Source organism: Podarcis liolepis (assembly GCF_965112155.1).
Source record: "Podarcis liolepis genome assembly, chromosome: 6".
In the NCBI taxonomy this organism is placed as follows: domain Eukaryota; kingdom Metazoa; phylum Chordata; class Lepidosauria; order Squamata; family Lacertidae; genus Podarcis; species Podarcis liolepis.
The window spans coordinates 80952783-80965174 of record NC_139559.1 but is presented as its reverse complement, the minus strand read 5'-3'; the positions used below and the strand labels follow the sequence as shown (position 1 = coordinate 80965174).

The following is a 12392-nucleotide window of genomic DNA, read 5'->3' as shown; positions in this document are numbered from 1 at the left end:
TTCCTCTGGCAACAGACTGCAGGGAAGGTAATGGTGAGGACACTCGTTTTTTGAGAAACCCATGCATCATTACTAATCTGAGGAATCCCTGAGAAGCTTCCAAGGAACCCCATGGCTTTCCTAGAAAATGGACTGAAAATCACTGGGCTAGATGTCTTAGAATCTTTAATAACTCTCATACATCTCCATGGGATGGAAAGCCACAGCCAGTTGTGGTTTTTCAGCACACGTACATACCGTGAAATGTACACATTTCAGAGAATCAGAGGAATTTTCTGATTCAGACATTTGATGATCAGCTTGTTTAACTCAAGCAATGCTCCTTTTAGATACAATGACTAAAGTAAAATTTCAGCTTGTGGTGAGATATCGTTATTTTCTTGAAGCAAGCGAGAACTCTAGGAGTCCGATACTGTGATTTCAACTACATTCTGAGACTGTTTCAGTTCCTCCTGAAGCAAACAACATACCTTCATGACGAGCTTATAAAATTAAAAAAGGGAACTATTAAAATGCATGGCATGATCCAGCAACATTTACAGCACACACTCCTGATGGTTATGTTCAGAATACAGACAAATATCTCCCATTCAGATAATTGGGGCTTAACTTCCACTGGATTGTACTTGCAGCGTTAGTTCATGGTTATTTTTAAACATTGGTAATGATACTGCCATTTTAATAATTCCAGCACTTTTACTCAATTTTTAGATGGCAGTGTTGTGGTGAAAACTATTTTAAAGTATTATGATTTGCATCTTCTAGTTATTTGTCACATCTAGAACATGCCTGTAGATTATTGCACAGCACAGCAAGAAAGTACTGCATACATTTCAGTGTATGCAGTTATAAATTACATATCACAGCCACTTTTCTCCAGCCATGCTCACCCTACAGTTAACAATGACAAGGAATCAAGCATGCTATAATTTGCTCCCTCCCTCCCTTATAATGCCTGTGGGGGGTTTTTTTCTCTCTCTCATATCCAGTGAGAATAAGCAGTGTTTGCCTGCGTGCAGGATGACACTAAGGATGCCTGAAGAACCCGATTGTTGTGAATTCTGATACCAACTGATTCACAACCTCCCAGAACCCAAGTTACCCAAGGCTTTTCACACTTTCCAAATGTTCTAACACAGGTGTTGGTGCAAAATAAAACTATCGAAATGTTTTTGAAGTGTGGGTTTTCAAAGAAAGTACATTTGGCAATTTGTGATTTGGAAGGAAATGCATTTAGAAACACACCTTTTGAGGGAAAGCAAATATGTTAAAGTTTTGTGAATTTTCAAGCACGTTTTGTTTTAAATGCACCGAATGTGAATGAATGCATAGCAGACACCCTAGATAACCATGCCTTCTTGGGAACCACCTCATTCTAGAAAAAGGACTCCACCTACATCCTCCATACACAGACACATAAAAACAGTTAACATAGCAATTCTAGTCCAACCCATATACATCAAATATTCCTAATTATTTCAGCTCTGGCTAGCAAGGATGCAAGACAAAGGCGAGATTGATGTAGTATGTCTCACAATGGCTCTACTGATTTCTCCACTGGCCCTTCCTCTGCACATGGTCAATTAGAATTGAAAATCCTGTGCTGATTTCATTCTCTGGAATTTTTAAGCAGGTCAGGAAGAAAGATGTTATTGAAAGGAAAACTCTCATCTAAATAAGAAAAGAGCACGTGGCCATCTGGTTCAGTTCTAGCGTACAGAAAAGTCGTTGAAACTCAGACTCTCTCTCTCTCCACCCCCCCCACCCGTCTCTCTTTCTGTGCAACAGTATGCCAAGGAATCAAAGAGCAGTATGTTTACATTTAGGTTCCCTTAACATATTTTTATCTCCAAAAATGCTCTGTGCAGCTCGTTTCCTTTCTATAGATGCATATGTTCGGTTACTCATGTCCCGTGCTTAGCAGAATTGTAGGCTCAGTCGCCAGCAACAGGCTTGATAAAGGTAGGGGCAATCCAAGCAGTCCTTTTAACGTTCTAAGAATGTCTCTGATATAATTTTTTCCCTCAAGGCTGTAAGGGTGGCTTCACGTACTAAGCCTTTCCTACATGGAAAGGGCTACTGCACTGGAAACAGCATGAAATCTGGGTGTAGACCATAACACATTTGACCTTAAGTAGGCACCCTGGAAAGCCACAACTCACGCTATGCTAAACTTTCATTTCTGACATGGGGAAGTTTATACCCCATTAAATGAGGTACAAACATTTCTGGGTTCCTGACAGATGTATTGACCCATTTCTTTTTCCTTTCTGCTGTCCTGCCTCCCCTTCTGCTTTACAAAATGCATAATGTAGATTTCTACCTTTGCACTTGCGTGCTGTCCATGTGTCAATTTATTTTTGGATGAACGAAACCAGGTTACCTCCTGATCCACAGTCCAGCTATTTACAATATTTGGAATTCTATGTCTCCTCTGCTGCCACTGCCCTTTTCTGACTGCATGGGCACAATAACATAAATCTGGCAGTTCGCTAATTGGGGCGGGGATTATTTGTATGTGGACAAAGTTTAAAAAAACAACCTGCTGGAAATACAAGAGTAGTGATGGACAAAAGTGGACGGAAATTAAACAGAACAATCTGTATTGTCTAAGTCTAAGTGTATACTTAATGTGCAAATTATTTTGGAAATGTGCACAAGCCATTTGTGTAAGTGTGCAGGCATTTGTAAGCATTTTGAAATTTATCCCCAATTACTACTGTTCCTTTTCTTTTACCAAATGCAGCCAGACAGCCTGCAAGCTACAGGGGAAGACTAGCTAAGGAGGAGCTTTTCTCCTTGGTGACTTTACCATTAAGGTGATTTACACACATTTTTTTAAAAAAAATAAATACAGAGGGTATAGGGTTAGTAAGCACCTTCCCTACCCCACACCCCATCAACTTATCCCAGCCACACAATATTCCGTCTGTAAATTTCATAGCTACAAATTAACTACACACAACTAAGCATCACACGACACTGGACAGCATGTTTATGAATCAAAGTTTCGTAGCATTTTTCCACCGAAATTTGGGGTGCTGAGATCAGACCATATCCTAAAGGCTTGCCAAATTATCTCCTCCACCACACTTTGGCATAGCACACCACAAATGTGAATGGTTCCAAAACCTACAGGTGGCTGGCCACAGACCATTACCACTAGTCAAGGCACAGGGAGCAAGTTCGCTACAGACACATCAGCTACAGTCCCACTGAAACAGCAGCTGTAACACTGAAGCACTGCAATAAGAAGTGCTTCTTTAATGATCTGCATCCCCCTTGATGGCTCCTACCACCAGGCAGAACACCAAGTGGAAGCATTGTTCAAATTCTAATTATTTCCAATAACCATGATTTCTACTCCAGCTTGTTACAAAAGCCGATCTGTTAAAAAAGGTGTTATTGCTAGGTTCATTCAGAGGTGACGGTTATAGGGAAAGGGTGCGGTGCTGAGTGTATTTCTTGCATCGATTTACAGATGTTGGTGGCAACGCTGGAAGCAGTGGGGGGTTGAAGAAGGCATGCAGCAATGACCTTTGTTTCCTGCACATGCAACCCTGTCCTTTTTGGAAGGCTCAGAATGCCTCCTGTCCTTGGGTTCTCCTTCTGGCACTTCTGGCATCTATTCTTTGCATGCAGTCACCTAAATGATGTACCCTGTTCGCTACAGTCTGGAAGCGAAGATGGAGACGAAGACATTCCGGTAGTGGAAGTAGGAGGTCCTGCTTCAGCAATGGTTGCCTAATTAGCACCATGTGAGAATACCCAACGCGTAATTTGAGAAGATGTGGGTAAGGGCTGATGCAAACTTCATGCAGTAATTAGAGCAGTCAATGCCTTGAATATATAAATCAGGACATGTATTTAAAGTAGTGCTGGATGCATGGTATTGAGTCATGCTGAATTTGCTATTCCCAGTATAGGTCTACTGCTTGTTCCTGTGCAAAGGCAAATCTTAGAATTTATGGTCCTGTTTCTATGAACACTGGTTTCGTCCATAGAAGAAACGAGCTTGCTGCATAATGTCTGAATGGGTTCTTCTAGCCAAGGAATAGGAGAGGCTGATCAGTAGAGGGAAACTCAACTGCAGGCATGTATGTGTAAGTGCGCGAACATGTGTGTGCACCTAGATAGATAGGGCACAGGTGTACAACGCTGGATTCTTCAGCAGACTGTGAATATACATTTTCACAGTTATTTTGGAAATACAGAAGAACCAGATTTCTGAATCAGGCGCCACAATGTCACACCATAAATTTAAAGAACCATTCTGGGCTAGTGGTAATAACAAACGAACTCTCGAAATTATCCACTCTGTCTGTGGACAGAGAAATTGGTGGGTGGGTGGGTGTTTTCACCAAATTGCTTATGGGAGAGGAGAAATTATTCAACAATTAACATATAGGAATATAGGAAGGTGCTTTCTACCAAATCAGACCATTGGTCCATGAAGTTCCTTATTGTCTGACTGGCAACAACTCGTGAGGGTTTCAGATGGGGAAATTCCCAACCTTATCAGGACCTGCCGGAGACTGAAGCTGGGATTTTCTACATGCAAATCATATGCTCCACCACTGAGTTACAGCTTTTCCCCTTGCTTGGGGAGACCATTTGCACTGGCGATAGCACAGCTTCCTTCTTTTCTCCCTAAGATTCTTTTTGTTGTTGCTGCTGCTGCCGTCTTGTTGCAACGCAGGTGCAAAAACTGTGTCGGCAACCCAGCCACCATTTTTGCATCCTCCACAATGCCCTAGACCAAGCGCCATTCCAGGACATGGTGTGTGTGGAAAATGACGACTGCCACACACAAACACAAAATGAATAAGAGAGAATATCTTGATTTTTGATACGGCTTCAGAATGAACTTACACAACTGTGCAACAAACTATTTATCAGATGTAGCTACTGTTCAGAAGATTATACCAATTATCAGTATCGTAATGAATCCCACTTAAAAGTGGGTGAACTGTACAGCAAGGGTGTTTGATCCTGGATAAATTTAATTCAGTTGCAGGTTTCCATTTCCAAAGGCTAGAGCAGCAGTCCTGTAACTAAAAGGTTTAAGTTTAAAACTTTTTGTACTAATGAATGTATATTGACTCAGAAGTGGGGATGAAGCTGTACATTGTGTATGTTTCTGACTGTGATTCTTCTTCTTTTTTCTTCCCTTTTTATATATTTCTTTTGTTTTACAAAGCCACAAAGGCTGTGATTTGAAACACAAGTGGATTTTTGAGCCCTCTCCCTTTCCACCATTACTCCGCTGAAATCAACTGAAATCCAGCTGTTTTCACCCCAATGAAGAAACTGTATGAGTGCCCATATAATTTCCACTGAGGAAGTCAAAACAGCGAACAGTTTTCAACCTTTCTCTTCACACTTTGAAGGAGACCAGTACTGTACATTTTTTTTTAATAAATCACAAGATCACTTACCGCCATTGAAGGCTGTTATTGCCCATTGTGGTGAAGTTCTGGTCATTTACAGGTAAGATTTGAAGTAACACACTGGGATTATGAAATCTCTTTAAGTAAGTATTGAATATATATTAACATCTGTTGGTGCATTAAATAGGTAGAAATCGGGGATAAATACATCTTTGGAGATGCTGTAACCTCTCTAGTTATTTGAAGTAATTAAAAAAACTGCTTTAAGAGGTAAGTAAACTGAATAAATGACAGTGATAATGAAAATAGAGCACATTAAGAACACTAGAATGAATGTGTTTTCATGAACAACCTTTCAATTCCTTACCCACTCACGTTGGAAAAAACCCTATTGGGCTTAATGGGACTTAATTTTAAGTACTTCAATACACACTTACAAGGAAGTAAGTCCATTTGAACTCTAGGTATACATTTATAGTATAGTGCTGTTACATACTGAGAACTTAGACTGCTGGAATTCCACTACCCTATCAGAACTAAGTATGGAGTTTTAAATGTTGTTTTGTTGTATGGATGGTATGTTCATACACATGCAATAGTCTGCATTACAGTGCAGATGGACAACATTATAGGTCTCCTCTTTAAATAGAAATTTTAAGGAAATGTTTTGTTACACTATATCAGTTAACATGTTACTCAAGTTACTTTGCCATATGTGTGCAGACAATGTTTCCATTGGAATTATTTAGAGAATGCCATTACTCCCGCCCCCTGCCCAACACACATACTTTCTCTCATAAAAATGCCTTCAGTGGGTCAGGGGAACTTTTAGAAAGAAAGTTACTAGTTGAATGCACCTCTGAAAACAAAAACAAATGAATAGAAAATCAATTTACTCATTGGAGTAAACCTAAAGCACTTCACAAAATTACAGATGTATCTTTTTTTAAAAAAACAACCAACAACAACACTTTATTTGCATTCCTCCCTCACTGCATAGGTTTCACTCTCAATAACAGTGTTTGCTATAAATGTATTATAATGGCCATATCCATTTCTATATTGCATGGCTGGGCACAGAATACTGGTTGGTATGTGAAACTAGCTTTGAATGAGAGATGTGTGACCTTCCCACCCTTTCACCTAAGAGATTTCACTAATATTATTTTAGAACAACGTCAACGTTCTCTTTGACTGGCCAGATTTCAGGCAAAAGTTGCTGTTGTTTTCAAACATCATTAGTGAAATTTATCAGGTGATAAGGTCACAACACATCCCTATTCAAAGCCAGTTTCATTGCTTTTGCACCAGGTTTCCATAACCTGGCACATTTTAGGCTGGTAAAAGCAGTTCTACACCAACCAGTACCCTGCGCTAAGCTATGCCATAAAAGAATCAACCCGCACATATATGGCCATTATAATGCATTCATAACAAACACTTACCATGCAAAAGCCGCAGGAAATATTTTCCTAATCTTTATCAACATTTTGTTAACTTCCTGCAAAACTCATACCTATCCATCACCTGTTCAGGATCATCCAAAACCGCTTTGAATTTGGTTTCAGGCAAAATTTCCTAGTGACTTGACTCTAAATATTTCTTGTCTTTAAGGCTACAGTCCTGTACATACTTACCTGGGAGTAAGCCATTGAACTGCACATCATCAGACTTACTTCCAAGTAAACAAATGTAGAATTGCACAGTTACTCATCTCCTTTTAACTATTTCACAGGCCACATCGAAATTTTAAGTGCAGCTCTGAAGGCATAAGCACCTCAGTGTTTCACCCCAAAGTCCAACTTTATGAAAGTGTTGTTTCTCAAAACAATGCAATAGCTGCCTAACAAGGGGGATAACAGCAAAGTAAATGGCTTGATGCTTCTTACAAATAGGTTATTGAATTACCTTGGCATTTTTATGTATGTTCATCTAAACACGGTAATCTTTTTTTTTTTAAGGGAGGGGGAGAAGCACCATGCAAGACACATGTGTGCAATGCCTTTCTATACACTCCACACTTTCTAAAAATAATACCTGTGGGAACTGTCACATAACTGTCATAGTATATGAAATGCACAGCACATGAATGCTAAAGTAAACTGTGAGCCTGACAAAACTGCAATGAGAGGCAGATAGTGGTGCTTGCAAATGCATTGTGAGGGACAGAGAGAAAATACGTGTCAAAACGGGTCCTCGCCTGGCTAGAGAAAGGGGATATTGTTTGCTTGGGTCTTGCCACGGTGTGAGGAGCAAGACTCCCACCCTTCTTCTGCATGTAGTTGAAGAATAAGCCTGGCGTGCATTGCGTGCAGGCTCCTTGATTGGAGAATGGGGAAAGGGGGGGGGACCTGGCTGGAATCCAGACAGGCTGGAGTAAAGCGCTCTGTTGATCATTATGTCTGGCCTTCAGGTGTCTCAGCTCACAGTGGGCGGTGGTTGGGGGAGGTGTAGATAACAGTACGGCAGACAAAGAAGAGGAAAAAATAAAGACTGTTGCTTTGTGTGTGTGTTTAAAAAAGGTTACGAGATATTTTCACGCCGAGTCCTCCTTTTAGAAAATGCATTCCTTGGGTTCCTTTCCCAACAAACCACAGCAAGCGTAGGCTCTGCCCGCGAAGATTTATTTCCAACTGTAATTAGGAACGTCTGGAGTCTCACTAAACCATTTTCTTATTTTAATTGAAATTCATATTTCAAGGGGCGTTGTTTTGTTTCGCTGCGGGTGAACCTAGAAACAGTTTGCATCTCTCTCTGTGTGTTAGGTTTTGCTCTGCACTTTCTTACAGACCCTGCTTAGCTGGGTCTGAATCAGATTTCTATTGTCCTGCTCGCCCTCCCCTCCTCCCCTCCCCTCCGTCCCAAACCGCTCCCCTGTGAAGCTAGTTTCAGAATGCAACTTTCTCATAAAGGGTCGCATTTTTCCACTCTTTAGTGCCTGGTGAGAATTCTTTATGCGAGCATAAGCTGTAAATCAAAGTGCCTTGCTATACTCCGAGACTCTTGAATTCATTTCCCCCCCTTCTCGGGAGGAGGGGAGAAAAAGGGGGCAAAGAAGGAGAAGAAGGAGAAGAAGGAGTAGAAACTACACCCCCTTATGCTTTGTCTGTTGCTTCTGCTTGAGAACTCGTAAATCTCACGCAGCAAAAGCAACTTGAATCTCTCATGGTGTGTGTGTGTGTGTGTGTGTGTGTGTGTGAAAAGCACCAGGGAAAGGCTCCTTATTATGAATGTCTTCTGATCGCCTTGTCTTCTCTTCCCTCTGATCTTGTGCTATGAAGAGAGTCCCACACCCCTTTCCTTTTTCTTCTTTTCTTCTTCTTCTTCCTTCTTCTTCCCCCAAGCCCGTTGGGAATTCAAGCAAATTCAAAATCAAAGGCGAGAGAATTCCAATGCGTGTCTATGTATGTTGGGGTTTCTTTTTTGGGGGGTGGGGGGGAAGCAGCCTCTCTACCCTAGGTGCAATTAAATTACCCTAGGAGGGCAAATAAATAAATAAATCGCTGGAAAGAGATTTATTTATTTATATGTCAAGAAAGAAAGAAAGACATTCTACTCGAAAGAGGGGGGGGTGAGAGTGGAGTGGGGGGGGGGAGTCTCTTGCCCCACAGAACCTTGTCCAGAAGAACCTGCGAGGCGTTTTGTCCCCGAAGTGTCTCCGGGCGGCCTCATTATCATAACTGTCAGATGCCTGCAAAGTGTGGCGCGTCCTCCCCTCGCCAGCTGACTTGGCAAAGTTTGTCCCTCGCTTCCCCGACGCCCCACCCGGAGCGCCGCACCTCACTCAAGACCCCCCGAGAAAGGAAGACGCGGAAAATCAATAAGGAGCCGAGCGTCCTCGTCGTCCGTCCGTCCCCCCCAGAGCCTCTTTCCTCGTCGCCGCCGTTCCCCCCCACCCAGCCAGCCAGCCACCCCACCTTCCCCCTCCTCGTTTTCCCTCACGAACAAAGCAGGACACTGTCTGTGATAAGCAGCGGCGTGGCTTCGCAGACTTTTGCCCTGAGGGAATAACTCTGCACATTTTATACATATATATATAATGAAGTTGAGGGCTTTCTCGGAAAATCGGCAGGCGACCCTCTCCCCCCCCCCAAAGTCTTCTCCTCAGGAATGCCCCCACCTGCGCGCCAAAGGAGGCTCCGCCGAGAGTGAGGGGAAGCGTTTTTTGACACATGCCCGGGACCGAACCCGCCACTCGGAGAAGAAAGAAGGGGATGGGGGGGGGGCGACGAGGGACGGGACTCACCGTTTCCCGCTGAAGCGAAGTCCCTCTGGCGTCGTCCGCGAGCTGGACGCGGCGTGAGAAGCATACCAAAGATGCAGAATTCCCAGGGGTTGGTTGCGCTGGGGGGCCGGGGCAGGGGCTGTGTCGGGCCGGGCCGAAGAAGAAGAAGAAGAAGAAGAAGAAACGGAAAGGAGGGCGGTGGTGGGAAAGTCTCCCTTGTCCAGCAGCTGCCGCCGCCGCCGCCTCTGCGAACTGGGCGCTCCCCTTTGGCGCGCGCAGAGACATCCCACCGCCGGCGCGAGCTCGCCGACCTGAATTGAAGAACTAAATAGCGCCCGTGTGAAGAGACAGGGTGATGGTGATTGTTGGAGGTGGGCGGGCGGGCAGGCGGGGTGGGGTGGGGAGGGGAGGGGGGGTCTAAGCATCGTCACGTGAGGCGCGACGCGCTCCCCCATTGGCGGCGAAAGCATAACTTGGGCACCCCTTCGCCTTTCTCCGACGCGTCGCTCGGCGAGAGTTGGGAGTGCGCGCGCCGAGGGAGAGCTCGTCTGTCTTGTCTGTCTGGGTCCTCCTCCTCCTCCTCGCCGCCGCCGCCGCCGCCACAGTCCGTGTGGAAGAATGACTGTAGGGTTTCCGAAAGGGACGGGATTAGTAGAGGCGCGAGGCGGCGAGCGTGAAGTCATTCTCCGGCTGAGGCGGGAGGGTGGGTGGGGATTGGGAGGCGGCAGGCCACCGCCCCTACACGCACACGGGGACACACATACACATACACCACGCGTGTGTGTATATTGTGTGGTGAGGAAAGCGAGCCCCGTCGAGGCGCGTTCGTAGCGCGCGCTTTCCACACGGGGCTTCGTTTGGGGTCTGAGGGGAAGTGTTTGAAGAAGAAAGAAAGAAAGAAAGAAAGAGGGGTGGAAAGAAAGAAAGAAAGAAAGAAAGAAAGAAAGAAAGAAAGAAAGAAAGAAAGAAAGAAGCTTCCGTTCAGGGTTCACTTAAGGATTTGGGGGTTTTGGTCGACACACCATGAACAAGGGCTTCGCTTCACGCTGAGGAATTTCTCCCTCAGAAGAGCGTCTGCGCGTTTCATAGCCTGTTGAACAAAAGGAATGCGCTTCCGCACTGTTCATATTTTCTCACTCCCTTTCAAAAAAAAAAAAACCCGTATCGTAGTGCAACTACGAATCTCTCAAACGTCCCCCCCCCCCCCCAATGAATGGAAAGTACGTCCAACTTTGGGCTCCACTTTCCTTTAGGAAATCTGACAAACGTGGTCTCGACCTTTTTAACCAACTCAGTCTTTTGTCTTCCCTCTTTCCTCACACATGACCTGTTATCTTCCACATTTTCGCCCATATCTGCCTGGAATTTCACTTTGTCGCCTGTCTCTTTGTAGCACATCCGTTTCTGGCCACTGCAATCATAGAAACTATTATTTCCTTACCCTGAAAGAATTCCTTATACGTTTTGTATTGGCTGACAAGAAACAAGAAGAGTCTCGCTGAACTGCCTATGTATTTATCAACCATGAAATATTTTTTTCCAATATTCCTTTACACTTGGATAATAAACCACGAATTGATACTGGTTTTGACACGTGCTTCACATTTTCAATACACCAAAAGGTAGCACTGATTAATTTTGTCATTCATTTGAAACTGTTTTCTCTCATATTTACACACATTCTTTTCAAAGGTGTTGCAGAACTCAAAAGGGATTCATTTCTGGGGCTCCCTTTATCATTGAGTTTTCATTATGTCAGAGAAACAGCCTTGGTTTTACATTAACGTGACATCCAGGAGACATAAATCCATCACATTAATTATGGTTTTGTATTAGCTACTGGCTAAAAACATTAGCCCCTTTTACTGGGTCACAGACGAAAGAGTATGTGTCATCTGACTACCTATGTAAAATTCAACCTCACCATTATTCTGTGTAGCACAAAAGTCTCATGGTTGGACAAACACAAATTCAATCCGCAAGAGGTTTGTAAAACATAATAATGGCATGATTGCAATAACGAAGCATTTATTAAGATGCTAATTGGGGCTGCAAATGGTATTCAGCTCCAGTTCAAAATCTGCCTGTCTCAATTTCTTATGCTGGCATTGACCGTAACTTGAAATAGCACATAGTCAAGTGTGGCCGCCTCAGATTAACTCTCGCCATAAATGCCAATAACTGGAAGCATTGAAAAGAGAGAGAGAGAGAGAAGGGATATGCTGCTGGAGGTGTCTCTTAAGTGAGGCACTTTGTTTATGAGGTGAGAGGTTGGGGTGGAAAGACTAGCAAGTGTAAAAGGAGCAGCTGTGGGGGCTGGGAAAGCAGAATAGGATGGCCACAGAAATCTGCCTTACACCAAGTCAGGCCATTAGTTCATCCAATTCAGTATTGCCTACACTGGCAGGCAGCTCTCCCAGTCCTACTTGGGGGTTGAATACATGCAAAGCAAGGGCTCTACCACTGAGCAGCTGTCCTTCTCCATCTGCCAAAGCACCCACTTAATGCCCCCAATACAGTCAGTAGACTGAATTCCTCAGGGAAAGGGAAATGTCCTGAATTTAAGCCAGACCCAGGCGGAGAGCTAGTATTCTGTAGGCGCAGTAACTGGACAGCAGGGAAGTCCTTGGTTCAGCTCTCGCCAACAGCTGAAATTGGGAGTTAGAATGTACAAGCTAAATAACTTAAACAATGGAGAAATGCTTTAGGATCCAAACATGAGATTCATTTAGATTTAAATCTGAGATTGATTCAGCAAAATATATATATGATATTTT

General features: G+C 43.6%; 1 long non-coding RNA gene across 1 annotated transcript in view; it reads right to left on the bottom strand.

The window, feature by feature from the left end:
- The window catches only part of LOC310708510, a 95921-nt gene extending 86001 nt beyond the window's left edge, over positions 1–9920 (bottom strand). Inside the window, exon 1 of the long non-coding RNA XR_014527070.1 lies at positions 9637–9920. This is a non-coding gene — a long non-coding RNA (uncharacterized lncRNA). The remainder of the gene's footprint in view (positions 1–9636) is intronic.
- Between the last annotated feature and the right edge of the window lie 2472 nt (positions 9921–12392).